Source organism: Vipera berus, assembly GCF_964194415.1.
Source record: "Vipera berus genome assembly, chromosome: 3".
Lineage (NCBI taxonomy): Eukaryota > Metazoa > Chordata > Lepidosauria > Squamata > Viperidae > Vipera > Vipera berus.
Genome location: NC_138204.1, coordinates 204,980,691 through 205,004,046, shown reverse-complemented (window position 1 = coordinate 205,004,046; position 23,356 = coordinate 204,980,691). Strand labels below are relative to the sequence as shown.

The 23,356-nt window shown below is 43.8% G+C and overlaps 1 long non-coding RNA gene across 1 annotated transcript in view; it reads right to left on the bottom strand.

The window, feature by feature from the left end:
* LOC308665473 overlaps positions 1-23,356 on the bottom strand; it is a 48,323-nt gene that overhangs the window by 23,391 nt on the left and 1,576 nt on the right. Inside the window, exon 2 of the long non-coding RNA XR_014025906.1 lies at positions 928-1,146. This is a non-coding gene — a long non-coding RNA (uncharacterized lncRNA). The remainder of the gene's footprint in view (positions 1-927; positions 1,147-23,356) is intronic.

The window sequence follows — 23,356 nt, the reverse complement described above, 5'->3', positions numbered from 1 at the left end:
CTTATCACTCTCTTTATTTAATTCCTCTTCCTGAGTTTCTCCTGCTGACATCCACTTACGAAAAACTGGTTCCTATTTTGCAATACTAGATGTGATTGGATCTCTAGGCCTCAACAGTTTATTTTCATGAGAAAAGAAAGAGGGAGATATTAATGTGCCCTTTAAAAAAAAAGGAATATAAACCAAAGTTTTTTCAGGAGTACTTCGTCAATGGGTGAGATTTTGGGTTCAAGGTATTGGATCAAGATGTTGTCAAGCTGGTTTTCCTAGGCCAGGGGTAGGCAACCTTGGCTCTTTTATGACTCGTGGACTTCAACTCCCAGAATTCCTGAGCCAGCCATGCTGAGGGGAAAGGGAGAGGTTTCCATGCTTAGCCATGCTGGCTCAGGAATTCTGGGAGTTGAAGTCCACGAGTCATAAAAGAGCCAAGGTTGCCTACCCCTGGCCTAGAAGATAGCCTCTATCCTTGATCCTGGATACTGTCAGGAAGAATAGGAGGGTTGGATACTATGGAGTTTTGAATCAAACAAAGTAGGGTGTGCCAAGAACCAGGTCAGTGTGTAGAAACACAGTAGCAATGTGCACGAACCATAAAATGTGGTTCAGGCCTGATTTGACAATTTGAAAAACTGCTCAGAGGAGTTGGATCAAATCAAAGGTTGCCTAATTTGATTTGTATCTAAAGCAACGTGCACCACACGAACCTGCCCTGCCCTCATAGCGACTGCATTTACTCATCACACTAATGTCCCTTAAACTTTTCAAGACCACAAAATTCCAGCATTGTTGTATTGCTTAAAAATGCCGATCGCTGTAATATTTTTATTTATGCCTCTCTTAGTGGGATGTGTGATGTTGCATCGATAGCCTATTTCATCAATGTCTGCAGTGAGATTTGTTCAGAAGAGCTTTTAAGAGTCAGCCTACCTTAATATTTGGACTTGTGGCAAATCCCAAAGATTTTCTTCCTTTCACAAAGGTAAATTGTGGATAAAAATAACAAAACTTTCAATGACTGTTTAATTCAAAACTCATGCCTGCTCTATACTTCCAACTACATTTTCTTTGTTGGCTGGTTTTTCAGAAATTTCAGTGTGACATCTGAGGAAGGATCTCACTTTTCACTCATGGATACCTTTGCTTAGCCTATGAAAGTAAATGGATACTTCAATTATTCTTATATTGGATTTTAAAAAACCTCAAAGTTGTTTGAGGAATATTGGCATTCGGCTTAACATTGTTTAAGAAACATTCCACGAAACGGTGGTTCCTTCAACTCTCTTTCATGGAATACAGCAGAATGGGTTGGCTCATGCAACATATTAAGCCATTACCATGATTTACACACTGCAGTGGTAGGTTTCATACACATTAACCACATAAACCACATAATCGTCTTGCATGTTGTACGAATCCTCCTATAGGATTGTTTTCCTGAAGCTCTTTAAAGTAATAGGTTCTTTCTAGTGTTTCTGTGAAGCCTGCCATTTAGTTCTCATTGGAAGATTCATATTTTATTCAAATACAGCTCCAACCAATTTATAGAACAGGGTGTCTCAACCTCAGCAACTTTAAGATGTGTGGACTTTGATTCTCAGAATTCCTTAGTCAAACGCTCTTTAGGGAATTCTGAGCGTTGAAGTCCACACATCTTAGAATTGCTGAGGTTGATAAATGCAAGAATAGAAAGTTGAAGGGCAAGTTTTTGGCATGATGGTAGAACTTGTTCCTTGCCTACAGTACATCATGCCTCACCTTCAGTCAGCAGATGCAATGGATGATGGGAAAGATTTCTTACCTGTGAACCTGGGTTCTGTTTCACCTTGAAGTTGGCAGTTGCCTGCGTAGCTGAAGGTGTATGAGCCTCAGCCTATCAAATGAGAGCTGGTAACTTTATATTGAACAATGGGAGGTATGCAAACATTTTTAAGTTTAACTATTTCAGGTTTAAAACATTGTATGCATTCAATTTGGGCAGGTTGCTTTTGTAAGTGTTGAAAGAAAAATCTTCATCAGGGCCCAGTCCAAGCCGGGAATAAACAAAATGGAGACTGCTTTAGAAAGAAGGTTGGGGTTTATTGAAGGGCAGAGTCAGATAGAAGCATGGCTCTGGGAAAACTGACCACCTGTTGCTGGGAGTGGTGGGTTTTTATACCTTCCTGGGCTTTTGTGTTTGGAGTTGTTCCTGTTTGAGGCTTTGTATTTCCTGTGTCATGTATTTTGACCTGAGTCTGAGTGTGCCTTTCTGATATTCTGATGGTGGGTTAATCCTATTATTGTTGTGATTCAGGGTCAGCCTGTGGGTTCGGCAGTTGGGTCGGACGACTCAGAGGAGGAGGGGGGTGTTGAAGACCTTGCTGAGGGGGTTGAAGATCTTGCTGATGATAGCCCTCAGGCAGGCCCCTCCCACTTGGTCACCATGGAGACCCAGCTGTGTGAGCCTGACAGTGTGGATGAAGATGACCCACAGCTGGCCCTGTTCAAGGACGCCCGACGCAGGAGGCAGTCAAGTAGGAGTAAACAGAGGAAGGCTGTGGGGCTTCTCGGAAGGAGGCAGAGAGAGGCCACGCCCTGAACTCTTTATAAAGGGAATGTGTGGGGAGGGCTGGTTTGCTGAAAGCAACCGCTCAGATAGTGTTTCAAAGCTCCTGTATCTTGGTTCGTGTCTTGTTTGTTTTTTGTAGTAATAAATTTGGCAGACGTACTTCCAGCCTATTGCCGTTTGTAAAGGGGTTGCCTTTTCTGCAGGGCCGGTAGCAGGCTGGTACAGAACAGTTATGTCCTAAAGGTCATATGCTGCTTCCCTGGGGCTGTGGCTGATGGCTATGTCCTGTGCTGGATTTTTTGGGGGTGAGGGGTTGTTGATTCTAGGGATCTTTGTCCTTTAATCCCATCAGCTCCAGCTTCTTGACTCCAGCCTTCCTGAATGATTTATGATATCTGCTTTTCTACAGAGCTGGTTTCTGCTTGGGGGAGGGAGACTTGGGGCTATTAAGAAAATCTGGACATGCTTTTCTGCCTTTTTAAGATCCTTTGAGGAAATATAATATTCTGCCTTTTTAATATTTCCTTCTCGGGGGGGGGGGCTGACTTCCCACAATCTCCCCTTTGTGCCATATAAGTGTGGATGACACACTTTTACTGGCACAAGTTTTAAAATTGATCTGGTCAGGGAGACTTGATGGGCGTTTCTATGGGGGCTCCAGGATGTGGGGAAACAAGCTTTTAAACTGTTAACTGTTAATGCAGGAAGGGGAAGGCACTAATAGAGGCAGCAGAAAAAGATCCCTGCAGTGGCTCCCAAAAGAGGAGCTTCTCAACCATGAAGGTCTAAAAGTCAGGGCAAAAGTTCTGTTAGGTGGAAAATAAATTTATAGTGTCCAATATTCTATGCCAATTATTTTAGATATTTGATGCCACTTTGAGCTTTCAAGTCAGGTCTGCACATGCCTCCAAAATTCTTCACAGCCATATTTTGTCTCAGTACATAACCACTGACTGCCCATTTTCAAGGGTTGCTTACTTCCAGAACCTGCCTTAGCTCTTAGTTTAGTGCATTCCAGAGTTTGTGATGCCTAACTGAAGTTAGCCAGTGTGCAAGCCAGGCTATTAAATTGAACACAGTGAGCCCTAAGATTCCCACTCTGAGTCCACCAGTGCAATATATTCATGGCTTGGGTTTTGAAGATCTCTTTCCTCCTACCTCCTCAGTGACAGCATAATTGCCTGAGGGGGCCTGATTCCCTCCCCCTTGGAATTTGCAGGAAGTTGTGCATGCAAAGCTTTAATGACACAGGGCAAGAACCAGCCTAAGGAGCTTTACTGAAGGTAGGTGAAGGGCATAGCTTCTGTGTGATTTTGAATGGTGTGCGTGTGTGCACACATGCATGCAGCTACTTCTATGAGACAGAGAATACAAGCATCCTGGACAAATTTTCCCTCCCACCAGACAAAAGTCCAAGGTGTTCAATACTTGCTGTGCCAACCATTCCCAAATGCCGTCCCTCCATAAATACATTCAAATGGCTTATTACAATACAAATGAGGCAAGAAAGAAAACCTTACAATGAGTTTCTGCCCTCCCCCCATAGTCTTTCCAGTTGTCTTCTGAGGCTTCAGGTGAGGGCCAATGGCTCCAGGGCTCCTTCCTTCCACTGCAGCTGTCACAGGCATTTGAGGGGATGGTAGGACTTGGGAAGATCTGTTCCACTCTGGTTGCACGGTGGCTTTCTAGTGGATGGCTGGATTCAAACCCAATTCCATGGCTCAAGCGAATGGAGGGTCTTCTCTGGAAGCAGGGTCTGGGTCAGTATGCTCTTCTTCCAAAGGTTGTGGGGGTCACCTATGCAGGGCTGAAAGACATGAGAACAAGGTCCCCTCCCCGCTTTGTGAGTGACTCTCCCAGGAGAGGCAGTACTGATCAGACAAAGGCATGGAGAACAGAGGATAAGAAATGAAGAAGTGGGATGGGAGGAGGGGTAGCTTGCAAACAGAGTTTGAAAAGGCATTAATGCTGCAGTCGGTAAAGAAACAGATAAGACCAGTCACAACAAAATGGGGACATCACAGATGAGGACAAAAGAGAGGTTGGATTCTGGTAAGAGAACCACCAAAAAAAAAGGAAGGTCTCACTTCTGAAACTGAACATTTGCAACATGTTAAAGAGGACTTAAGGACTTGCAGCTTGAGACTGCAGAAAGCTCCAAGTAATTTTATGAGCCTAGTATTTTTTATTTTTTATTTTGGTTTGTGTGTGTGTACAATTTATGAGGGCATAGAGAATCTACCTTTAACATTTATTTTAAAACAGACCACATTATTTTAGAGATTGAAAAATGCTGATATGTTCCAGGATTAGTTCCATAGTAGTTTTACTGATTAGTGGGATAAGAAAAGTAACATAAGAAGAAGAAGGTTATTTCCCTTCACAAGCAAACTAAGCTCGTGAAGCTCCTGTGGGTAGACACACCTCACGTTTCAGGAGAAGGTTAGACAGATAAAACCCACTTACAACACATACAGAAAATGCACAAATAAAGCAAGCAAATGAATCAAATTTCCCTTCTAAATGAGCTTAAAACATTCCCTAACAAGGGAAGGCAAAAGGGAACTCAATTTTCTTCACTCTATTTTGTTGGCCAGACAAAATAAGAGTGAGTATTTTCCTTTTGGTGGCTTATTTTAAGCAGAATTTCTAGCAGAATTTTAAATTTCTTCTCTCTAGGGATTAGAGACACCCAACAGTTAACATTTACCTCAAGGACACACAAAGACCTTGATACACACACACATATACACACAGAGAGACAAGGGAAAGAGAACAGCATAGGAAACAAAACTCTTAGTTTTACACATCCTGGTCATTCCCACCATAAATCTCGGTTAAACTCAAATTAGGGAAGGCAGAAATCTTAAACAAATCACCTGGTTGCATAGAAAGAGAGAGAAATCACTACTCCTATATTTTATTTTCCTTTTCCTTTTATGTACCTTTATTTAGCCAAATTGGTGTCCCAGCAAAGCCCTGAGCAAAGACCACTCTTTACAAAATTGGCGTGCAAGCTTCTTTTTCATTCCCGCCTTTTTTAGATCCCAGGCATTTAGCAGTCACCCTAAAGGAGACATCGGCAGAAACTTGGAATTAGAGCTTCCCATATTTTTAGGCAAGACTCTGACCCATTTACCTGCAGTGAGCCTTTTTCTTTACTCTCCTGCATCCCCAGAGTGACTCTTTCCTGCAGTCCTCTGTTCTGGCAAGGCAATCTTTCAGTCCTTGGCCCTTGGCAAGGTGACTTTTGAAGCCGCCCTAGCCCCTTGGCAAGGTGACTTTTAAAGCTGCCCTAGCCCCTTGTCCCAGTTTCAGACCACAAAGGGATCTGAGCGGACTCTGACTTCCTTTTCGCAGAAGTCTGAGGGTCCCTCATAGAAGAGAGGAACTTTGCTCACAGACTTTGGCAGTTGCCCAAGTACAAATCCCCACTCATTCACTCATTCGATTCCATTTCCACACAGCCTCTCCCTTTTTCCTAACAAAAGGTCCTGCGCTCTGGCCTAACCCCTATGCTTTCCAAAGTTTGAGGAAATATAATATTCTGGCTTTTTAATATTTCCTTCTCTTGGGGGGGGGTGACTTCCCACATAAGAAAAAAGTTAAGATACTTATGGTTGGAACTCTCCACATCATTGACTGGGGTCTGCATTTAGCAGAATACATGTGGGTGCTAGAGCCAAGTTCTTGAAGACTATCTAGAGGCAGATGCTTTAGGTCCAAAAGAGAAAATAAAGCTCATTAAGGAAATTCCATATTCTCACAGAATGAGAGGGAGGGAGGGAGAGAGGGAGGGAGGAAAGTTCTGACTATCTATGGAACCACCTTCTCTTGATGGCTTCTCCCCATCCAGTGAGATCTGTTAGAGTGCTTTATTCGAGTCCCTTTTCACCCTGATTATCATCTTCTCAACTGCCACCTCCTTCTGAAGAATATCATACCTCACTGTTGGCATTCATTGTTAGAATGTATTTCTATGCAACAACTACAGTAGTATTCAGCCAGTAGTTGCAGTATTTACAAGTTTGGATCTATGGCATGTACTCTATGCTCTTTTGTTCTAAGTAGAGCAGACATGTCAAACACAAGGCCCGGGGGCTGGATCAGGCCCACAAAGTGGTTTCATGTGTTCCATGAAGCCATCCTGGAAACAGTGAGGGAACGGCCCCCACTGCCTTGGCCCTGGTCCAGAGACCCTCCTTCTGCCAGAGACCCTCAGATCTGTCCCACTCCTGCCCAGGCCCCCATAGGCACCCTTGATGTGAACGATGTAGAGCTGGCCATGCCCACCCAGTAGGCCATATGCACTCTAGCCATGCCCACCCAGTAGGCCACACCCACCCTGGCCATAATTGAGTTTGACACCCCTGAAGTAGAGTTTCCTGTTTCCAGTTACAGTTAAATAGTTGAGCAGTAAAGTACATGGTGACTGTACTCTTTTGTTTTCTCTGTGGTGCTTTATATAAAACAGAAATTCTAACACTCACCCTCCAAAATTAGATTGTCCCCTCATTTTGCTGGTATTTAGGAAGGCCATTAAAATGTGGCTTTTCTAAGGAGCCTTGAGGATGGAACAGTTATGAAAGTTTTGAAGGTTTCCTGAGTGCCAAGGGATTATATATATTTTTTCATCATATTATTTCATTTGCCTTTAATGTTTTTTTTTACTCTAAGATAGCCTAGAAGTTGCTTAGTCCTTTGGGTTTGAGTGGCATTTAGAAAAACCCTGGTAATTAAATAATAAATAAATAAACATTGAGAGGACATTTGCAGGGATCTTTCTTCAACTGCACATTGCAGCAGCCATTCTGATTTTTTTTTTGACATACACACACACATGCATACAGCCACACAGAGTGCCTGCTGTTGAGAAACCTGTTATAATAGTATTGATAGTGCTAACCTGTATAATCTCCAGCTCTGAGCGTTTCAAGCAAAATACAATGACTCCTAGAAACAGAAATTTTCCTTCCCGAAATAGCCAATTGTGTTTAGCCATGTTGCATTATGTATTTCACTGCAGTTTCTATCCGATGACCAGCTGTGGCATATTTTGGACAACCATCTCCAAGAGCTCAAAACGATTCTGGATTGCAAGTAGCAGACATTCAGTGGATTTGTACATTACATTTATCCCCTAGTTCAGGGCTTTTCAACCATTGGTATGGGTACCACCTGTGGTACTTTGGCACCTGGCCGGTGGTACGCGACCATCCTAGAAAAGTGGTAGCGGGGGAGGGGAATGAGCTGAACCAGTGGCAGCACCGCACAAGCCTGAGCAAGAGACGGCTGGAGCTGCAGGGCTGTCAGGGCTCAGTGGAAGTGCCAGGATCAGCGCCAGGCTCCAGCAGACGGGGGGAATAAAAACCAAACACACCCCACCCCACCCCCGCTGCCAATCCTCAACAGAAATGCTCACAACAATGAAAACCTCGGACAGGAGGAAGAGTGCCGCCGGGCGGGCAGGCAGGTGTCTTGCTCAGCTGTGGCTTGGGGGGCACTTTTTTCAGTGCCATTGTAACTTCAGTCACTAAGCAAACTGTTGTAAGTCGAGGACTACCTGTACTTCATCACTTTTTCCCTTTTTTTTTTGGTCATCAGGTTTTTGACACCTTGCTAGGCGACTGGTGGTACTTGGATGCTGCCATATCCTAAAAGTGGTACAATGGGTGAAAAGGTTGAAAAGCCCCTGCCCTAGTTTATCTAAGAGCTATGAGTCAAGAAGGAAGTTCACTGTCTCATTAAATTGACTGAAGCCAACAACAGTAGTGGGCAGAGTTAGCTTCATGGCACCAGCCCTGAAAATCAATGCTATACTACAAAATTATCCTGCATGATTTTGCTGGCCATATGATTCACTTAACAAATGTGGTGATTCACTTAAGAATCATAGAGGGGGGAGGAGTTGCAAAATCAGGCGTGGCTCACTTAACTGCTTCGCTTAGCAATGGGAAAATTCTGGTCATAGACTGAGGACTTACCTGTACAGCAAAACAGAAAACCTCATCCTCATCCCAGATGCTCCATTTTTTGTATTTCTTTTTCAATATGCACAATGTGGAAAAGAAAAGAAGGGAAAAATAAAGATCCCAACAGTCAGCAGTACTGAAAAGCACACATTTCCATAGCTCTCTATAACCCTGCAGTCTATTTATTCTGGGATCCTATCATTCTAGGAAAGCTTCCTTGTTCTTTACCTTGCTTTTGATCTATTTTCGTACCTGCTTCTCTCACTCTTAAGGTTCTTAGGCTTATTCCATCCTGTCCCTAAGATGGAGCAACGTAGCTAAGTCACCAGCTGATGAGCGGCAAAGTGGGTGAGGCCATAATTTGTCTGTCTGTCTGTCTGTCTGTTTGTCTCGCTCTGTCTGTCTGTCTGTCTATCTATCTGTCTGTCTGTCTGTCTGTCTATGTATCTATCTATCTATCTTTCTTTCTTTCTTTCTTTCTTTCTTTCTTTCTCTGCAACACTGTGGAAAGTTTCAATTTTTTTAAAAAATATGTACAGATAGTCCTCAACTTACAACCTTTTGTTTTAGTGACCATTCAAAGTTACCACGGCACCGGAAAATGTGACATCTGACTATTTTTCACACTTACAACTGATACAGCATCCCCATGATCAAAAATTGGACTCTTGGAAACTGACTTATACTTATGACGGTTGCAATGTCTCGGGATCATTTCATCTCCTTTTGTGACCTTCTGACCGGCAAAGTCATTTTAACAACCGTGTTTACTAATTTAACGATTGCAGTGATTCACCTAATAACTGCAGCAAGAAATGTGGTAAAATGAGACAAAATTCACTTAACAACTATCTCATTTAGCAACATAAATTTTGGGCTCAGTTGTGCTTGTAAATCCAGGACTTCCTATATTAAGTTTAAGACTTAGAAGAATTTTAAATAAAATAAAATTGGTCTGCATTTTCACTTCTCAAACGTAGGAATCTGCACCACTGCTTTTCACCTACCATATCTGGAAGGATTCCAAAATCTCATTTCAAGACTGCAAATGAAATACAGCCGCTCATTGGAATATATTTAAGCGCACAGACGTAAGACCGACTACCATAATAACAATTTATTAAAATGGATCTGACAGCAATCAAGATATAATTATCTGAGAGTAACACCCACTGAAGTCAATGGCACTTATTTCTGACTGAGTCGGTTCAGACAGTTAAAAACACTGGCTTTCTTCCCACTTCACTCAGCCTCACTTGAAAGAATGAAGATTCAGCTAAATCAGTAACATTCCTAGAGATGCAATAATAAGAAACCTTTTTTCTGGGAATGAATTGCTGCAGGAAAGAATGAAAAGGGAAGGGGGAAAGAAGGGATGCTAGTCTGTCCGGACCAGAATCTGGAAATAATTGGTGAAGAAACCCACTGAGAAATTCATCCAGTCAATGAGATTTTCTTTACCATAGACTGCGGTGCTCCTGGGAGGAAATCCTCATTTTAAATACATCTCCATCAGCCCATGCCTTTTAAAATTTATTTCATTTGAAACGTTTACATTTTACCCACTCTCTGGAGGATCTCATGGCAAGTTTCATTCCCTCAAAACAAAATTAAAATTTAAGGGATGCACTTAACGTATGCAACTTAAAAGCCACAATAACAAGCAAGGAACAGGAATCAAAGGGAAAAATCTTTAAGTGGGGAATGGCTGAAAGCCCGCAATGTGATTGCGGTGCACCAGAACAAACTATAACATTGTTCAAGAATGTCCCCACAAGAAATTTCAAGGCACCTGGGATGCTCTTGCCACAGACACACCAGAAGCAGTTAGATGGTTAGCTTCCTTAGATATCGAATTACGGCATCTATCCCATTGCAATTCAATGCCTTTATATTATGGTGTTTTTTTATTATGGTTCATGCTTTATTTAAACTACATTTTTATATCAGTGTTTGCATGACCTCTGTAGTTGCCATGTGTTAAATGAATGAAACAAGCAAGGAAGCCAGAGAGAGTAACCATTAAGAGTCCAAAGGCATAGCCAGCCTAAGTCCTTAAATCCCAAATGCAGACTGGAAAGCTGGAACTTCACTTATGCCAGAAATATCTCCTCTTCTTAGACACACTTCATGCTTACAAGGAGCCTGCTCCAAGTTCATTGAGAAGGAAGTCATATTGAATGCAACAGGCTTGATATCCAGAGCAACAAGATATATATATAGTGCTGCATTAACAGAGGGATAGAATCAAGATCACGTGAAGTATTAATACCACTTTACAATGCCTTGGTAAGGCCACACTTGGAATACTGCATCCAGTTTTGGTCACCACGATGTAAAAAAGATGTCGAGACTCTAGAAAGAGTGCAGAGAAGAACAACCAAGATGATTAGGGGACTGGAGGCTAAAACATATAGGGAACGGTTGCTGGAATTGGGTATGTGTAGTTTAATGAAGAGAAGGGTGAGGGGTGACATGATAGCAGTGTTCCAATATCTCAGGGGTTGCCAGAAAGAAGAGGGAGTCAAGCTATTCTCCAAAGCAGCCGAAGGCAGGACAAGAAGCAATGGATGTAAACTAGTCAAAGAGAGAAGCAACCTAGAACTAAGGAGAAACTTCCTGACAGTTAGAACAATTAACCAGTGGAACAACCTGCCTCCAGAAGCAGTGAATGCTCCAACAGTGGAAGTTTTTAAGAAGAGACTGGACAGCCATTAGTCTGAAATGGTATAGGGTTTCCTGCCTGAGCAGGGGGTTGGACTAGATGACCTCCAAAGTCCCTTCCAACTCTTTTGTTGTTGTTGTTGTATGTTAGAGTTGCTCAAAAAGCTAACATGCCCTTGGATGCATATTAAAAAGGGGTGGGATTTTCTTCGAATGGCTACAGGTAGATAGTCCTCAGGTTATGATCCCAACGGGGGTCAGAATTTCCATGGCTAAGCAAGGCTGTTGTTCAAAGAGCCACACCCAATTTTATGAGCTGTTTTGCCATGTTATTAAGTGAATCAGTGCAATTATTAAGAGGACCATGTGCTCATTAAGTGAAACCACATTCCCCTGTTGACTTTGATTGTCAGAAGCTGGCTTGGAAGGTCACAAAAAGTGATCATACAATAGGACCTTGGGATGCTGCACCCATTGTAAATATATTCACATAAAGTCATAGGGCTGAAGGGAACCTTGGAGGTCTTCTAGTCCAACCCCCTGCTAAAGGCAGGAGACCTTATACTGTCCCAGTCAAAAGGCTGTCTAGTCTCTTCTTAAAAACTTCCAGTGTTGGAGCATTCACAGCTTCTGGAGGCAGGTTGTTCCACTGGTTAATTGTTCTAACTGTCAGGAAGTTTCTCCTTAGTTCTACGTTGCTTCTCTCTTTGGTTAGTTTCCATCCGTTGCTTCTTGTCCTGCCTTCAGGCGCTTTGGAGAATAGCATGCTGGTTCCCAAGTGCCCGAATTTTGATCATGTGATCATGGGAACGCTGCGATGGTGGTAACTGCAAGGACCAATTCTAAGTCACCTTTTTTCAGTCCCTTTGTAACTTTGAATGATCACTAAATGAATGGTTGTAAGTCAAGGACTAGCTGCACAACTGTCTGTCAACACTGCAACGATCCTGGCTGAAGCCATTTTTGCTTTGTTTTCGGTTGCCACAGCACTGGGAGGGGAGGGGGGATGAGTGGTTTAAAGGTTAGACTAAACCAAGGGTAGGCAACCTTGGCTCTTTTATGACTCATGGACTTCAACTCCCAGAATTCCTGAGCCAGCACGGCTCAGCTTGGAAACCTCTCCCTTTCCCCTCAGCATAGCTGGCTCAGGAATTCTGGGAGTTGAAGTCCAAAAGTCATAAAAGAGCCAAGGTTGCCTACCCCTGGACTAAACAATAAATTGTCCTGTGGGAACCAAGGTCATTGCTGCCTGACTTTTGGCGGGCTGAGCTTTCCATTAGAAAGCCCGCCAAAGTATTCTATTGGGAAACATGGATAATGACACAGTGCTGGGGTGGGAAGCTCAACTTTGTAACATTGTAACGCTTGGGAGGGAACTCTAGACTTGGTTTCACTTTTGACTGTGCCGATATTTTGTAGCCAATCAATATGTTCTTTAAGGAAACCTATTGCCTTGGAGTTCTGCTTTTACTGATCTCATCGATCGGAACCATGACACTGTCATTTTGACATTTTGACCCTCCCCGACACATTCACACACAGGATGCCGCTTAAATCTCTCCTTCAAAGGCTGGGGAACTACCTCACAAGATGCTCAGCTAAGGAACACACTTGAGTGACTGGACTCAGAAGAGGCTGAACTGGTTACCAAATTATAGGTGGTCCTTGACTTATGACCACAACTGAGCCCAAGATTTCTGTTGCTAAGCAAGACAGTTAAGTGAGTTTTGCCCCCATTTTGTGACCTTTCTTGCCATGGTTGTTGAGTGAATCACTAGGGCTGTTAAATTAGTAACACGGTTGTTAAGTGAATGTGGCTTTTCCATTGACTTTGCTTGTCAGAAGGTCGCAAAAGGGGATCCCGTGACACACACACACATACCCTGGGACACTGCAACCGTCGTAAACATGAATCAGTTGCTAAGCACCTGAATTTGGATCAGGTGACCCTGGGGATGCTCCAATGGCTGTAAGTGTGAAAAACGATCCCGTCACATTTTTTAGTGCTGTTGCGACTTCGAACAGTCACTAAATGAATGATTGGAAATTGAGAACTACCTGTAATCCATATTCTAGGTTCGTGAAGCAGCTGAATCAAAAAGCAGTCAAAAAGCCAGAGCTTCTGGAAGACATGGCAACCAAATAAAAAGCCTAGCCCAGCTCCATATATTGTGCAAATGCAGCTACATGGTCTTTACCTGATCTAGTCAAGCATGCTATGGGCAAATGCAGCCCACAATCATGTATTATTACTCGTGTTCCTACTATTATTATACTACACTGAGCTGACAATTAGCCTGCATTGGATACAAATTCAAGGAAGCCAAGGTTTTAAGAGCTGCAATTCTACTACCAGAGAAAGTGCACTTTCAGAAGCTTTATTTATCCATGTATGTGCACGTGGCAGGAGTTAGGGGATTTACAGGGGCTCACGAGAACCAAAGCTGAGGGAAGTTTGAAAGCTTATTGTAAATTCATTTTAAATTTACACTGAGGCGTGAGAGGCGTTTAAAACAAATTTTCCACTAAAGCTCAGGGCTAATTGCCAAGAGCAACGAACTTTGGAATTCCAATCAAAATAAACACAGGTAGACCTTGAATTATGATCGTAAGCAGTGCTGGGATTCAGCCAGTTCATACCAGTTCAGCAGAACCGGTAGCTAATTTTTTCTTGCCCAGGCCCAGAATGGACTTCTGGAAGCGGCATCCACACAGCGAACTGGTTGTTCACATATTTGAATCCCACCACTGTTCGTAAGGGAACCTGCCCACCAAGGTTACAACTCATGGCTGATTGTAGAGAAGGTCAGTCACATGACCAACCTGATTTCACAAACTTTTTTTGTCTATGTGTGTGTCTATTTGTCTAATGAAGACAGCCTAGTTTTAAATACCGGAAAAAACCAAAGAGATCGTTGTCAATTTCAGAAAAGGCGGGCACGGCCACACTTCTCTGTGCATAAATGATTCACCTGTGGAGATGGTTACCAGCATCAAATTCCTGGGTGTGCAGCTAACAAGTAGGCTGGCTTGGTTGCTCAACAGTGAGAAACTGGTAAAGCGGGCACAGCAGCGCCTGCATTTTCTGCGTCGCATGAGAAAAGCTCATCTTCCTTCCCCTGTCCTGACCACTGTCTACAGAGGGACGATCGAGAGCATCCTGTCATACAGCATCACAGTCTGGTTTGGAAGCATCCCTGCTCCAGACAGGAAGGCGGTGCAGAGAGTGGTGAGGATGGCCGAAAATATCATTGGCAGTTCCCTCCCTCCCATCCAGGACATGGCACAGAAGCGTTGCTTGAGCAGGGTCCGTAAGATTGTCTGGGACACTACACCTCCTCTTCATGAACTGTTTTCCTTGTTACCTTCTGGGAGGAGGGGGCTTTGTGGTATCCGTAGCAGAACATCCCAGATTCAACCATAGTTTCATTCCATACAGCATTGACCTGTGAACTCTCAAGCTTCCTCCTTCCATTATATATTCAAGCTGGACAGTATTTAATATTCTATTGTTATGTATATGTAGGGGTGTGGGTCTATACATAAGTTGTATATAGTATGGTCAGGTGTGTGTCATGTATGTGTTCCACTTTGAGAGCAGGCAACTAAATTTCATTTTTGATGTGTGCCGTTGTGCCCACAGTAAAAAAAATGACAATAAAGGTTATCTTATCTTATCTTATCTTATCTTATCTTATCTTATCTTATCTTATCTTATCTTATCTTATCTTAATCTTATCTTATCGTAGTTGTTATGGAATGTCAAGATCATAAAGCAGCTGCCAGTTGTTAAGCAAATGTTGTGGTCATTAAGCGAACTTGTGGTTCGCTATGGGCCAGTTTTGCTGAAAACCAATAACTACACTCTAGTTTTGGCAAAACCCTCATCAATCACAGTCACATCACTATAGGGCACTGCAAATAGCCATAAATGCAGCCTGGTTGCCAAGTGCCCGAACTGCAGAGACATAACTGTAGGGGGAAGTGGGGGGGGGCAATCATTGGAACTTTGAATCTGGGTGTTGAGTATCCCCAAGGTGGGTCCATTGGAACTTCAAAGGGTTGCTAAGCAACCGGTCATAGGTCAAGGACTACCTGTAACCACATTTTTTTAAGAAAGTGGAACAAGCCAGAGTAAAGTTGGATAGAAGTTAGTCCAGAAGTGGCCATTAAGTAGGACGTTGCATCACTTAAGTACAATGCCCAGCATCCTTTCTCTTGCAGGCAGGCGCTCTTGGGAATTGTAGTTCAGCACTACAAGGCAAAGAAAATTCCATTCCCCCCCCCACAGTCCCACTTGCAAGCTGAAGGTCTATATTTGCTGGGCTTTGAGTAGAAAGAAGGATGGATAAGGTAGCCAGTAGAAAAGTCATGCTGTGGACTCCATTGGTCAAGGAATTTTAGGCTGGTGGGGTCCTGAAGAAGCTTCTCTGCTATGACTCCTGTGCTTTGGAACGTTGTCCTCCCCAGAGTAAGATCCACTCCCACCCTCTAGAACTTCTGTAAGGGCTAAAGCAGGGGTAGGCAACCTTGGCTCTTTTACGACTTGTGGACTTCAACTCCCAGAATTCCTGAGCCAGCATGGCTCAGCTTGGAAACCTCTCCCTTTCCCCTCAGCATGGTTGGCTCAGGAATTCTAGGAGTTGAAGTCCACAAGAGCCAAGGTTGGATACCCCTGGGCTAAAGACTTGGTTCTGCCAGCTGGCTTGGGGCCCCAAGGAGAGAGTGATTGATGGAGGTGATTGATGGACCAACAGAAAATCCCACCTCACCTTCCCCCCCCAGTGCACTTGCTCCATCCCTCTCCATCTTTTAATTATAATTTGCATATTTTATTGTTATTATAAATATTTACTTTTGTACGGTTTTATTCTTTTAATGTTGCAAGCCACCCAGAGTCACCTTATGGCCAGATGGGTGACAAACCAAAGGAAGGAAGGAAGGAAGGAAGGAAGGAAGGAAGGAAGGAAGGAAGGAAGGAAGGAAGGAAGGAAGGAAGGAAGGAAGGAAGGAAGGAAGAAAGAAAGAAAGAAAGAAAGAAAGAAAGAAAGAAAGAAAGAAAGAAAGAAAGAAAGAAAATAGGGCATATGAGGCACTGCTGGCCATGTTCACCTAACGTGCATAATCAAGTCAGGTTAAAGATTGAGTCCACTGCCTTCATTTGGATTTTTTCCTGGTTTAGCAAATTCAAATTCTTTGCTTAATTGTTATAATTCAATAAATTCTACAAACTTGGACATCAGGCTATTTTGCTAAAGTCTCATTTTATTAAGATGTTCCATCACTAGGGTGGAGATGGTGGTTATGAAGAGATTGGACCATTTCTCTGAAATAGACTAGAAGACTTCCAAGGTCCCTTTCGAAATCTGTTATTCTGTTATTCATCAATCCACCCTCCTTGGTGCTGAGATGACTTGTTTTCCATTTGTTCTTATGACTTTTTCTCACCATAAGACCACCTTGGGACTAACTTGCCACCGAGGAGGCAGAAGTCAGATCCAGGTGATCTGGCACAAAATCTATTGAAGAATGCATGAAAACCTTGCAAGGAAACATTTTATGTTGCAGGAAGGAGGAGCTTGTCTGCCCTTTTCCAGGAATTAAACATGCAGGAAGTCAGATCAAATGTTTTAATCTCAGCTGTACATCTCACCCCTACACAGGAATGTGAGAGTACAGGAAAATTACCAAGCTTACTTCAGAAGCTGCATTTCTATTGCAGATAGAACACTGGGCGCTATCTAACAAAATGAAATTCAATGGTGAAAAATGTAAGGTTCTACATTTAGGCAAGAAAAACCAAATGCACAGATGTAATATAGGTGGTACCTTGCTCAATAGTAGCAACTGTGAGAGGGAGTCAAGCTACCGGTATTCTCCAGAGCACCTGAAGGCAGGACAAGAAGCAACGGATGGAAACTAATCAAGGAGAGAAGCAACCTAGAACTAAGGAGAAACTTCCTGACAGTTAGAACAATTAATCAGTGGAACAACCTGCCTCCAGAAGTTGTGAATGCTCCAACACTGGAAGTTTTTAAGAAGAGACTGGACAGCCATTTGTCTGAAATGGTATAGGGTTTCCTGCCTGAGTAGGGAGTTGGACTAGATGACCTCCAAGGTCCCTTCCAATTTTATTATTAAGATCCCAGAATCTGTGCTGAGTGTAGCTCTGAGCTGAATGCAGCCTCTTCCACTTCAAGGGCCTGGTTCTGTAATCAGGAGTATCACATAGAGCAAAACAGAATAATAAGAGTTGGAAGGGATCTCGGAGTTCCAACACACACACCCCTTCAAACAGGCCTTATAGACCTTATCCCAAAGGTGCTTTCTTAATTATTATTTTTTTTAAAAAAGGCAACTGGACTTTGTTTTCCTTGAAGACGTTTTGCTTGTTATCCAAGAAGCTTCTTCAGTTCTGAAGAACTGAAGCAGCTTCTTGGATGAAAACTGTAACAACTTCAAAGAAAATAAAGAAAGTCCAGTTGCCTTTTTTTAAAAAAAAACACAACTTTTGGAACAACCATGACCTGGTTGACTGAGAATCTCCATAGATACTTAATACACCTTATTTTTAAATCCAAGGCTGCTAAGTTGTTTGTCAATGGAAATCTGAGTGTGCTTCTTTCTTTTGAGAAGCCTCATTGAAAGAACTGTTGATCTGTTTGATCTGACTTGGCCTCCTGCTATTCTGCCACAAGTGCAGGTGTAAGTCCTCAACTTACCACAATTCATTCCAATTTTCATCACGACCATGGGGATGCTGGTTGTTAAGTGCAAAGGCCAGTTGTAAGTCCCTTTCTTCAATCCCGTTTTTAACTTTGACCGGTTACTAAACAAATGGTTGTAAGTCGAGGACTTATCTTGACTCATTTTGGCAGTGTAGAAAGAAAACGGCCATGGAGGAATCTTTTCTATGACACATATTCACCACCTATCTCCAGGAGAGGGAAAAAGCACATTGCTAAAGATGTGGGGAAGACCATTGTGGTTTGTTATTGTGAACACAGTTTGACTGGTATAGTTCTTTTTGGTGCTTGTAGGAGAGCCACAATTTCTGGAGGACCTAGGGACCACTTTTTTTGGCAGTCCTTTGCTCTCCAAGCTTGTTTCAATTTAGTTTCTGAACCTTTCACTACCCGATTAGGTAACATCGCCATCCGGATTTTCTTGTCCTATTCTCCTTAGCTTATAAATGTCTTGTGTGCCAGTATGGTCAGTTGGTCATGTGATTGGCTGTTCGTTTGGAGCTATATTTGAATTCTGAGCAGCTGATTGGTTCTCTTGTTGATTGGTAGTTTGAACAGTCTGGTTTCTTACATATTCATATGCTGGATCTAGATCAATATGCTTGTTAATTGCTCCTTTGGTGGAATACCAGGCTTCATTAAGTGACCTAGTGATCCTCCTGGATTCAAGGCAAGGCGGGTGTGATCTAACATTCTTATGACTGTTTTCATAAGGTAAGACATGGGGAAGGTATTATCACTAAGGCTGAGATCCTAAAGCCAGGCTGTCTTGCAAACACTTTGAAGTCATGGACACATTTGATAGGATAGGATAGGACAGGACAGGACAAGATAACCTTTATTGTCATGTTTTACTTTGGGCACACGGGCACACATTAAAAATGAAATTGTTGCCTGCTCTCAAAAGTGTAAACATTACATAACATACATATAAACATGCTATATACAACATATGCATGTATCTACATCCCAACATATAAAGGTAAAGGTTCCCCCGCACTTGCGTGCTAGTCGTTTCCGACTCTAGGGGCCGGTGCTCATCTCCGTTTCAAAGCCGAAGAGCCAGCGCTTGTCCGAGGACGTCTCCGTGGTCATGTGGCCGGCATGACTAGACGCCAAAGGCGCACGGAACGCTGTTACCTTCCCACCGGAGTGGTCCCTATTTTTCTACTTGCATTTTTACGTGCTTTCGAACTGCTAGGTTGGCAGAAGCTGGGACGAGTAACAGGCGCTCACTCTGTTACACGGCACTCGGGATTCGACCCGCCAAACTGCTGATCTTCTGATCGACAAGCTCAGCGTCCTAACCCACTGAGCCACCGCGTCCCTTATCCCAACATATAAATACATATAAATATTAATCACTGCCCACCTTGAATACATAGCCGGAAAGAGGCAGCTTGAGAGTTCACAAAGTTAATACTGTATGGAACAAAACTGTGACCGAATCTGGATGTTTATTTATTATTATTAATTCAGTTTATATACCGCCCTACTCCCGAAGGACTCAGGGCGGTTTACAAGGCAAAATTTAAAAACAATACGATACAAAATTAAAATAACATTAAATTAAGTCTAGCCCCCAAAATTAAAATCCAGGCCAGATAGCTCAAAGAGCCAGGTTTTTAGGTCCCGGCGAAATGAACGAAGGTCAGGGGCAGTCTGGAGTTCCATTGGCAATTGATTCCATAGGGCAGGCACGCCCACAGAGAACGTCCTCCCCCTGGGGATCGCCCGCCAGCAATCCTTGACTGGGGGTACCCTGAGGAGGCCCTCCCTGTGGGAGCGCACAGGACGATGGGAAATTGACGCTGGCAGCAGGTGCTCCCTCAGATAATCCGGGCCCATGCCATTTAGGGCTTTATAGGTCATCACCAGCACCTTGAATTTCACCCAGAGGGCAACTGGAAGCCAATGCAGCTCGTGGAGAAGAGGTGTTACATGGGAGTATCGGGAGACTCCCATCACAACTTGCGCGGCTCCATTCTGCACCAGCTGAAGCCTCCGAGTGGTCCTCAGGGGCAGCCCCATGTAGAGAGCATTGCAGTAGTCTAGCCGGGAGGTCACGAGCGCATGAGTGACTGTGCGTAGGGCATCTCGGTCCAGATAGGGCCGCAACTGGTGCACCAGGCAAACCTGGGAAAAAGCCCCCCTGGCCACGGCTCCTATATGATCTTCCAAACTGAGCCGTGAATCCAGGAGGACGCCCAAGTTGCGGGCCCTATCAACGGGGTAACACCTCACCCCCCATAGTTAACGATGGAAAAGATTGGTTAGTCAGAGATGCCGGTATGCACAGCCACTCAGTCTTGGCAGGATTGAGATGAAGCCTGTTTCTCCCCATCCAAACCCAGACCGCTTCCAGGCAACGGGACATCACATCGAGGGCATCACTGGGTTGGTTCGGGGTGGAAAGAAAAAGCTGGGTATCATCAGTATGCTGATGATACCCCACCCCGAAACCACGAATGAGCTCACCCAGCAGCTTCATATAGATGTTGAACAAGAGGGGAGAGAGGACCGACCCCTGAGGAACTCCACAGAGAGGCCTCGGGGCGGACCTCTGCACTCCCATCAACACCGACTGCGAACGGCCCAGGAGGTAGGAGAACCACTGTAAAACAGTGCCCCCCAGTCCCAACCCCCTGAGACACCGCAGTAGGATACCATGGTCGATGGTATCAAAAGCTGCTGAGAGGTCTAATAGGACTAGGACAGAGGAACAACCCCTGTCCCGAGCCCGGCAGAGACTTATGTTCTGCTTAGGATACCACGAACGTCACCCATATTCTTACTACAGGTCGACTGTACTTCAGGTAGTTCTCCACTTATGACCACAATTGGAACCAGAATATCTGTTGCTAAGCAAGACGCTTACCGAGTGGGTTGTGCCCAACTTTATGACTTTTGCCACATTTGTCCAGCGAATCGCTGCAGTTCTGAAATGAATCGTGTCTTCATGCGAATCTGGCTCCCCCCATTGACACTGCTTGTTGGAAGACAGCTGGGAAGATCACAAGTGACAATCACAGGCAACCATCATAAAATACATGCCGGTTGCTGAGTGGCCAAATTTTGATCACATAACCATGGGGAGGCTGCAATGGTGGCAAGTGTAAGCAGTTGTAAGTCACTTTTTTCAGGGCTGATGTAATTTTGAATGGTTGCTAAACGAATGGTTGTAAGTCAAGGACTACCTGTACACTGGCTACTTAGAAGACATGCTGGCAGGGGATGGTTTCTACTGCTCCAAACTTCAGAAATTCAATAGAGCATAGTGCTGAAGACATTGAACTGTAGGCATTAGGGAGACCTGGGTTCAAGTCCATCTTCAGTCATGGAAGCTGCGTGGGTGACACTGGTCCAGTCTGTGTGTGTGTGTGTGTGTGTGTGTCTCATTCATCCCCAACTTCCACAAGGTTGTTGCTATGGGATTGGAAACCAGGGGATGCAGTGCTATGTAAAAGCTCCATGATCTCCTGTGCAAAAGACATGTTATCAAGCTGACACACATAAATAAATAAATGACAAATGGCACACTTTTTTTTACTTCCTAAGAATGCCCCTGGGAGAGATATAAAGATGTCAAGATTTGCAGCATGACAGCCTTTCAATTCCTTCCCTGGAAAAGTATTATTTTTAAAAGATCTTTTTAAAGAAAATCTAAAGGGACAGAATTCTGGCAGGCAGCAAAGAAGATACCAGAAGCAGTAGTTTTGGAGGATCCTCACTTTTCAACACCTGTCTCTAGAAACGTGGATTGAATGATGTGGAGTCGAGTTCAAAGACTGACATAGTTTTCCCATCATCTTCTCCTTTTTTTTGAATCTCCTAGATAGCAAACTCTTGCATCTTTAAGAACCAAACAAATCTGTAGATGCTTAAGGATCCCCCCCAGGTGTGTAAACATCACCAGTCACGTTTCCGTATTCCACACATTTAGAACCACAAAGTTAATTCTTCTAAAACAGATGGCATGGTTGCCCCTATATGGGCCTACAGCACTGGCATATCTTTTTTTTAAAAAAAAAAAACTTAAAAGAGCAACCAGCAAACCAATCAATGGCATTTGAGACAAGTCTTAACTTAAAAAAAGAAATGAATCCCAAAACACTTAGTAAGTCAGCCAGGGAGACAAAGTTGTCTTCTTGTTGATGTTCAGTTGCTAGGTCACGGGTAGGCAACCTTGGCTCTTTTATGACTCCTGGACTTCAACTCCCAGAATTCCTGAGCCAACTGTGCTGGCTCAGGAATTCTGGGAGTTGACGTCCACGAGTCATAAGAGAGCCAAGGTTGCCTACCCCTGTGCTAGGTCATGGCCAACTCTTTGTGACACCATGGACCATAGCACACCAGCCCCCCCCCAGCCCTGCTGTCTCCTGGAGTTTGAATTTATGTATGACACTATAACCATCTTCTCCTCTGCCATCCCCTTCTCCCTTTTGCCTTCAATCTTTCCCAACAATCAGGGTCTTCTCCAATGAGTCCTCTGTTGTCATTAGGTAGCCAAAGTATTTGAGCTTCAATTCCAGTCTGTGTCCTTCCAAAAAGCAGTCAGGGTTGACTTCCTTTAGGATTGACTGATTGGATCTTCTTTCAGTCCAAGGGATTCTCAAGGGTCTTCTCCAGCACCAAAAGTTGCTTATCCCAGGTTTATTTGTAATGCACCTATATTATTTTGTATAAATAACTCAAGATGGTGAACATAGCTAATACTCCTTCCTCCTCCCGTGTCCCCACAAACAACCGTGAGCCTTCCATCCTTCCGACGTAGGTAAAATGAGGACCCAGATTGTTGGGGGCAATAAGCTGACTTTGTAATAATGCCACTTGGGGTGTGTGTGAAAGCCCTAATAAGCAGGCATATACATAGAATGAAGGCTACTGCTAAGCTTGTAAGCCGCCCTGAGTCTTTGGAGAAGGGCGGGATATAAATGGAATAAAAAAATAATAATAAAAAAAACAAAACAGCAAATGACTGGCCCAAAGCCACTTAGCCCGTTTTTTATGCCTAAGGTGGGACCAGAACTTTGACACAAAGTCATCCAGTTCATTTGCATGCCTCAGGCAGGACTAGAACTCACAGCCTCCTGGTGATTGCTCTAAAGTCACCCAGTCAATTTCCATGCCTCAGGCAAAGACTAGAACTCACAGCCTCCCAGTGATTGCTCCAAAGTCACCCATCCAGTTTTCACGCCTGAAGCAGGACTAGAACTCACAGCCTCCCGGTGATTGCTCCAAAGTCACCCAAGCCAGTTTTCATGCCTAAAGGGGGGTGGGTGGGGAGAGAGAACTAGAACTCCCCACCCCCTGCTCCGTCTCCTCCTGCTTTAAACGCTAGACCAAGTTTAGTCTGTTGATCGTACAGCTCCAGCCCAAACAGAGACAGGATCCGTTTCCCACCCACCCCTAGTTAGTGGAAGCCGTTC